The following is an 8,716-nucleotide window of genomic DNA, read 5'->3' on the forward strand; positions in this document are numbered from 1 at the left end:
AGCCAACCGTGCTAATCGGAGGTCTGGTTGGGGGGGAAGGACAAACTAAACACAAGAATTAGTTCTAAAGATTTAAAAGTTCAAAGAATCCAGTGACTTCCTCATATTGGTAGGGAGAGCACATTCCAGATTGCCGCAGAAGCGTATCTCTACATCATCTACACGCATTTTTACTCATTCATTACATGCGACGGTAGTGGCACGGCTCGGTCCTGTGCAATGGAAAAGCAACCCGTGCTTCCTGACCCTGGCTCTGGAAAGGAGCTCTGGTATAGTTCCGATGTGCAATTGGGGGGGGGAAAAGAGTCGTCAGTGCAAGCCCTCATACCTCCACCGTGACGATGCATGGCTACAGTTTGCAAACTAGTGTACGCGCGCCCATGCGTGCTCCACTCTATGCAGCGGTGGAGTGGCTGCGTTTGCTCTCGCAGCACAAAAAACAAAAAGATTCCAGCGGGGACGCAAACAAAAGAGCGTGACTGTACATTTGTCAAGCCGTGTCACAACCCTCATACGCCAGCCACCGTGATAGCTCAACCAAGTGGATTTTCACGTGCAAACTTATAGCAGGCAAAACACTCAAAACACACTTTGATTCTAAATGTGGAGGGAAAAAATCGGAGGACTCGGATAAAAATCTACATGATCCCGAAGAGAGAGACGTGAAAACTCCAAAAATAAAGGCGTCAGGGTCGAGGGTCAAACACCACGATCTCCTATATACCAGGCGATGTAGGAAAGATCTCACCACCATGGCGCCTTTAGCCACGTCTCGGCTGAGACTTGGCTCTAGCTCAAATGAGGAGGCTCGAAGCCACGCGCTAAACTCGAGCCGGCTCTGAGAAACCGTCTCGGCCACGCTCAGGATTTACGCGAGACGCGAGTCTGAGCTGAGCCTGGGAGAGTGTTCGAGGCAGAGCCAGAGCCCAACGAGCCGTTGTGTAGCAAGCAATGCACATTGTACACAGAGGCTGATTTTCAATCCGGGGAGCTTTTTTTTATATAGATTAGCTGCTGGCAGTATCCAATGTTGGATTTGCAATTAATTGTAATTATTGTAATTATTGCATTACTGCGTTGTGGTTAACCACGCGGCTCTGAGTTTAATTGTAGGGACAACAGAAATTATCGCGCACAAAAAAGTAGTCTCATGCAGCAACAGCTCAAATAAGTGGGAGCTGTCACTGGAAAGGGTTTTTTTTTTGTTTAACCTCGCAATTTTTTTTATTATGCTACTTGTTTACCCAGAGAAGCCTCGGTGAGTCTCAAAGCTCTTTTTAGGAGGATCCTGCCAAGATTTTTTTTTGCAGCAGGGGGTTACGTTACTATGCTTAATCCCGATTAAGTAATTTGCAGGTAATTTTTCCAGCACTGGGCATGTTTGGCCAATACCACTTACATTGTACGTTTTTTTGTATTGGCTGCGGCAGGAAACCATAGAACCCGGTGTAAACCCACGCAGAATAGGGGGGGGGGGACAGAATATACAATTATTCTTAGGTTTTTTCGGTAAAGTCACGTAGGTGAAAATAAAAAATTAATAATAATAAAAAAATGAATAGCAACAGCAATACATTTTTCTTGCTGTGGCTGTCCTACCTGATGACGGAGGCTTGTGTTGCTTCCGAAACGTCGGGATTTAATTTAGATATTTTTCTTTTTTTTTCCACCTACGTGACTTGACCGAAAAAACCTAAGAATATGAATCCTTGCAGTCACGAAAGCTTCAAATCTAGAAAGAATATACAAACGACACACAGAAAAGGCGCCCGAGTCAGGAATCGAACCTAGGCCCTTCTTTGCTGCGAGGCCAGGAGCGTTGTTAGCACTGCACTGCCGCACAACGCGCATCCAAACACTGTAAAAAGCCCTGTGTGACTCTGCCACGGTGTGCAAACGTCACCATGGGAAAACTTAGTGGTGCGTGACTTCCATTGCATTATCAAACAGCCCAGAGGTCAACGCGTGTCTCAATGTGCCAACAAGCACCGAGCACCACTCATCTTCGCCAACCTCTGAACCAGCTGTGGATATTCCACATTCCTACGACAGAAGCCAGTCGTTTTATTATCATTATACAAGCAGGTTAAATCTCCGCAAAGTGGTTTCTTTATTGACTTACTCTAGAGAGAGATGAACCTCCGATTTCTCATGTCTCTCTCCTGAAGAGTTGTCTTCGATGTATCTAAAGTTATTTGTCGATGTTTCATGCAGCCTGCGGTTCTCACCACGTTAAGTCAATGCAGCCCTTGAAACACGAACTTCTTGCACACCACGCACAAGGCACATGCATTTGTCTGCGCGAGTAGAATTCATAATAATTTTGCACATTTAGTATTCACGTTTTTTTTTGCCACAGAAACGGTCTGCAGTAAGTTTTAACAGCAGCAGATGGTGTTGTGACGTGTCATTAATAAAATTTTACAACTTTAGTCAACGACGCCGGCACACAACGGCACTCTTTTCGAATGACAGAATAAAGTTACGGGATCTTTCGAAGGCGCCGTGAAGCAGACAGCGCCGTGGCGATCGTGGTTAATGCACGCACGGCGGTAACAACCAGCGTAAGTAAGCGTCCGCAACAAACGGGCCAATGCGCTGCCGCTGGGCCGCGTCACCGCTCCGTCCGTCCGCGGAAACCACTTACAATTCTGCACGAGAACACTCATACAACTACCCTTTGCTTTGTGGGGAATGACAGAGACCGGTTTGTCCATGTGTGGAGGAGAGGAGAGGGGGTGGGGTTGCCCCCCCATCCTCCCCCCATTAAATGTGTAAAAAAAGTTACCATTTCTACCCAGAGCCTTGAAATGTGATGGCACTTAAGACGCCATATAAACCCACATCCACATTGCAACCGTGTGTTCATTGTTTACAACCCTTATCATTCTGCTGCTGGTTCAAGGCTCCCCCGTGCTGCTGTTATCGCTCATGTGGGCAGCTTGACCATACTTTGCCATGTTGGGCAGTGTGGGTTGATGAAAGGTGGTGGTGATGGTGGCGGCGGCGGTGGGTTAGGAGATAGGTTGCCAAGGACAGGTTCTGATATAATTCGCCACTGACGTTAGGGTGGCTCAGAGTGCAGTGTGGCAAACTTCCTTGATGACACCCCGCCACACATGTTATCAACTCTGGAAACCAAGACCACTTACATAAGTGGCACTGTTGTGGCTAGAAGCATGTGGTTATGCATATCTATTGATGGACATTATATAGATTTTTTTTAACGTACAGTATTTAGAAAACACAGGGCTTGTTGTGATACCGTTGTAATAATATACCCTTAACACGTTTGTTTAAGCCAATAAGCCCATAGAGATGTCTATCGAAATCGAATTTTACTCGGCAACATTCCATTTGGATTCCAACACCATTATTTACCCTAGTGAGACCTCGTTGACACTAATAATAATAATGTGATTCAAGTGGCTGAGTGGCTCTTGAAAAATAATAATAATAATCACCATCAGGAAACAAATGGCGATTCGTCAACTTGGAGTCTCAAGATTAGTCGAGAGGTTTGGCCATTTTATAGTTAAGGACCGTTTAACACGTGGGAAGAAAACTGGAGTATCCAGAGACAACCCATTCTAGTACAAGATACAAAAAAATGCTATTCTAATCTTGTGCCGCAGGGCAATCTGTTCGGGAGCTAGATGCTGATGTTGAGATGTGACGCTGCTACTGCTACTGCCCACGACAAGAGGGTTTCAGCAGAGAGTTTGTGTTGTGTCGCCGTTCCTCATCCTCCGTTGAAGGAGTGCGACCACAGTTGGTTTACTGTGCGGTCCATAGTTTGAGTTACATGGCGACAATTGCACTGCTGTGAATTGTCTATAATGCATCTCTGTGGGTCTCTACGAGTCCATATATCTACGAGTCACTTTGCATGTATCTCAGTCTTCTTCTTGCGTATGACAGTGGTTCAGGAGCTTGACCGGTCTCCTGCTGGCCAGGACGAGAGGGCTTCAGCAGAGAGAGTTCATACTCTTTGGTTCTTTCGGTAAAGTCACGTAGGTGAAAAAATAAGAATAAAAATAGAAATAATCAAATTAAATCACAACGTTTCGGAAGCAACACAAGCTTCCGTCATCAGGTGGGACAACCAAAGCAAAAAACTTCCGAAACGTCGTGATTTAATTTGATTATTTATATTCTTTTTTTTTCACCTACGTGATTTTACCGAAAGAACCAAAGAGTATGGATCCTTGCAGTCACGAAAACTTCAAATCCAGAGAGAGTTCGTCTCGTTTTGCCGATCCTCCTCCTCCTCCGTTGAATCAGCGCTGAGCACAGCGGGTTTCCTATACGGTCCGTAGTTTGACACCCACCTTATTGCGCTGTTATCTCCTGCACATCTCAAAGCCCAAAGAGCTCAGGAACTTCATAAACATTTAAGATCCACGATTTCTTCTCACCCCCCCCCCAAAAAAAACCTCGTATCACAACCACGGCGTTAGTAAACCTTAATTCATCACCGAGCTATGAATGCCCTATTATTTTGAGCAAGGTGAGAGCCGACAGAGAGCGGATTATAACACATCCCTATTTAACAAGTTGGGGAGCCCATTGAGATTAACGATAGCAAAGTCATTGATTGTAACTGGCACAATGTAATTTTTATTGAACGAAAAAAACATGCGATGCTCATACCAATTCAGACCTTATTGGTCACCCCGTGTCCTTATAAATCTCAACTTTCATCCTACAAAGTCCCATCACAAGGGAGAAACACAAACACATAGATATTTTTTGCCCGTATTGAAACGGCTGTACGCCGTATGGACCTGAAAACTAAATTTCTCTGTGCAAGAATGCGGGTAAATCGTATGGGTTGACACGGCATGGATGCTGCGTTTGCAGTCATGCACGAGTATAAAAAGCACAAACTCAACATCCGTCAATAACACTGCTCCAAAGAGGAAACACATATCTAACAGGCGACGTTTCGACGATGGCCCTTCACACAGCAAAGATGTGCTTTGGACGAGGAAAAAAAAACATCTCAATGAGATATTCATGACCAACACGTGCTCTATACGCGCACGCTTGCAATGCCACTGAGGGTCGCAAGTGAAAGTGCGTCGACGCAACGTGGCGTGAGATCCCGATCTTGGAATCGCGATGACAAAAGTTCCAACTCGTGCAAGATATTACGCCACTGAGATTGCAGTAATTATAACGGCCTTCATGCAATGAGGATGATGAGAAGGCTCCGTTGAAATTTCAATGTAGGAAATCCGTTTACACCAAATAAGCTACCCGTTTAAATCCCATTACAAGTCCTTATATAATAGGTTGAACGATTTGGGGATAATATCTAATTGCGATTTTTCTGACAGATTTGCGATTAAAATGTTTTAAGTCAAGCTTCAGTTCAATATTCACTGTGTAATAGATATAAACATGTGATGGAGCATTACCACGTGATACCATCAACATATGAACTGTTCTATATATTCTAATGAAAGGATGAGAACTTAAAATAAATTAATTGCTTCCAATATGTATTTATTTAAATGTCGCTGTCTCCCCGACAGACCTGGTCTTCACCTGAGGACGGCTGCTTGCGTTGTGGCCGAAACGTCGTGAGAATGATTTTATTATGTTTTATTGTATTATTTTATTATTTCCATTCTACGTGACTTTACCGAAAGAACCAAGAAGATGAAATAGAACAATCAAACATAGAACAATTGTTAAGTTAAATAAATACAATTATAATAATAAAAAGTTAAACAATTCCAATATGAAAGTAATAGGACTTTTAAAATCGCCAAAAATCGCAGCCTTTGCGATTTCATAATGGCATTGTTTCAAATTGCGATTTCGATTTGAAATCGATTAATCGCTCAGCCCTATTATATAACCAGGAACGACCCCCAAATGGTATTCGTTTAATAGGTCATCGACTCGCACCAATCGACCTCCTTACGTAATCCCCTGTATTACCAGTTTATTATGCAATTCGAATTCACCATAACTTCTTTCATTTAACCAGGTAACACCCAAATTGACATTCATTGTAACGTCCCTTATAATCTAACCACGGGGAAGACCCCATTCAACCTCATTATCGAGTGCTTTACTGTATTTTACGAGGTTAGATGCAAACTTATCTTCATTATAAAGTGCATCATATAGCCACTATATTTCACCAGGTGTGTGCGAGCCTTTCAATCTCATTATAGAATCCCTGATTTAGCCAGGTTAGACTCCAATCAATATCATCACTGGGCCTAGAGGAGGAAACCACACATTGAGTAAAGACGAGTTAAGATACTAAAACGTTGACATAACGCGTGTTCCACAGTCAAAATACTCATTTATACTGGGAGGAATCCGTCCGATGAGCTATAAAATGCTTTATCACACATGTCCGGCAGGGCGCGACTAAGGACGTTCCAACAATAAACACAGTACGAAACCACGATGGCAGTGCAAAGTACAAGAAAGGTAAACAAATCACCCAAACGCATGCAAATAAAACTAAACCACCCCCAATCCTACGAGGCAAAGCTTACTAAGGTATTAACTTATTTTTCAGAAGCAACCTGGCCACAAATGATAGCTCAACAAAGCGGTCCCATCTATTTGGACATTTATTGCACCAAAAGAAATCTAAATACTGTAAAGATGCACGTTTCTAAATGTGGAGGGGTAAACCCGAAGGACCCGGGCCAGTTCAATAGAGTGTTGCAGCAGCGGTATCGAATTAAAAGACGCACGCCACCCCACACTCAATCCCCGTATTTTCAAGCAAAAGTTGAGGGTGCGTCGTATAATCCGGTGTGTGTGCGTGCTTTGTAAAATGACGCTGCTGCTGCTACTGAGCGGCTGGAGGCAGTCGCCCTCCAGCAACAACGGAGGGCAGAGGAGCGACGCTCTCACAACAACGAGCGGAGCGCCGGGTCGCTAAAACACAGCAAGTCAGTCGACCCATGGCACCTCGATCTGCCCTGTGACCTCCTCCTGCCAGCGGGCCTTCGACACATTCACGTGGCCTCAACAGAGATAGTGGGAGCATTTAGCTGTGTGTGTGAGTGTGTGTTGTTGGTCAGTCAGATATTTCAGTCGTGGTTTAGTGGTTGGCACAGTAGGAGGCACAGGTGGTGCATCAGCCAGTCATCTCGGTCATCTCAGTCAGTCGACCCCGTGGCACCTGCTGGGTCTGCCCCGTGACCTCCTGCAAAGCGGGCGTTCGACACTTCACGTGGCCTCAAGGTGCACATGGCCTGGCACAAGCGTCGTGGTGACGTCCCCGCCACTTAGTGGCGAATGGCGGTCGTCGTCGTGCAAACTTTACCGACACCTGGGCACAAGTTTCTGTTGTTGTTGTTGTTGTTTGGGATGCGTCTTATAATTCGGAGAATACGGTGCTATAACATTGAACAACAACACACCCGCCCTTGACACACCGTGCATTAATTAACTTGCAGCAGCAGGGCACCATAGAAGTACAGTACAAGGCAGCAGCAGCAGGGCACCATAGAAGTACAGTACAAGGCAGCAGCAGCAGGGCATCATAGAAGTACAGTACAAGGCACCAGCAGCAGGGCACCATAGAAGTACAGTACAAGGCAGCAGCAGCAGGGCACCATAGAAGTACAGTACAAGGCACCAGCAGCAGGGCATCATAGAAGTACCGTACAAGGCACCAGCAGCAGCACCATAGAAGTACAGTACAAGGCACCAGCAGCAGCAGGGCACCATAGAAGTACTGTACAATGCAGCAGCAGCAGCGTCGTTAACGTTTCATTTCTGAGGTAAAGTTGTGTATAGGCTCTCTGAGTAACCGGATAAAGTCAGATAAATTACACTATAAGAGATAATTTGTACACTTTCTGACACTAAAACAGGAGGCGTTAAGATGTTCTAACGCCTTTTGCAAGGACACGCGTCTGCATTAACCGCGCGCGTACTTGCGAACATGCAAACACAACAAAAACATGCTCTTGTAAAACGTTTACGTTTGGTGCCTTTAACATCTTAACACCGGTTGTATTGCCAGCAAGGATAAAACCTCTGATGATTATTGTTATACTTTGATAGTGGATAACACCGCCGCCGTTGCGTGAGGCGTCCCTCCACTCCTCCTTACCTCACCGAGTGCGCTGTTGGAGTCGCGATGACCCCCGGTACGGACACCAACAACGTCCCACTGTGTCTCTCTGCCTCTCTTTCTATCTCTTGTCGATGTCCCTGCTCGCTCGCTCGATCCTCTCAACACGAAGCCGCCTCCATGCTCTCGCTGGGCATGCCTGCGTCTCGCTTTACATAACGCAGCGCGCATAGGCATGAGGCGCCCATTGGTTTGCTATAGCCAGCCGCTTATCCGCGCTATCAAATCCGGTGACGGGCAACTCCGCTTCAAATGTATTTTTGTGTGAGGGGGGTGGTCTGGTGGAGATGGGCGTGGTCAGAGGGAGATGGGCGTGGTCCGGGGGAGATGGGCGGAGTCAGGGGGAGATGGGCGTGGTCAGGGGGATGGGCGTGGTCCGGGGGAGATGGGCGTGGTCAGGGGGAGATGGGCGGAGTCAGGGCGAGATGGGCGTGGTCAGGGGGATGGGCGTGGTCCGGGGGAGATGGGCGTGGTCAGGGGAGATGGGCGTGGTCAGGGGGAGATGGGCGTGGTCCGGGGGAGATGGGCATGGTCCGGGGGAGATGGGCGTGGTCAGGGGGAGATGGGCGGGGTAGAGTAGTGAGGGGTGGAGCG

The 8,716-nt window shown here is 46.3% G+C and overlaps 1 protein-coding gene across 2 annotated transcripts in view; it reads right to left on the reverse strand.

Moving 5' to 3' along the window:
• Positions 1-8,303, reverse strand: part of LOC144736676 (histone deacetylase 4-like) — a 261,035-nt gene extending 252,732 nt beyond the window's left edge. The window contains exon 1 of one of the 2 annotated variants that reach the window (XM_078619258.1): positions 8,107-8,303. The gene's annotated coding sequence lies outside the window, so the exon portion shown is untranslated. Of the gene's footprint in view, positions 1-8,101 lie in introns of both variants that reach the window. The other variant, XM_078619257.1, reaches the window with a different exon arrangement.
• Between the last annotated feature and the right edge of the window lie 413 nt (positions 8,304-8,716).

The sequence above is a fragment of the Lampetra planeri genome, chromosome 62 (genome assembly GCF_965212315.1).
Source record: "Lampetra planeri chromosome 62, kcLamPlan1.2.h2, whole genome shotgun sequence".
In the NCBI taxonomy this organism is placed as follows: Eukaryota; Metazoa; Chordata; class Hyperoartia; order Petromyzontiformes; family Petromyzontidae; genus Lampetra; species Lampetra planeri.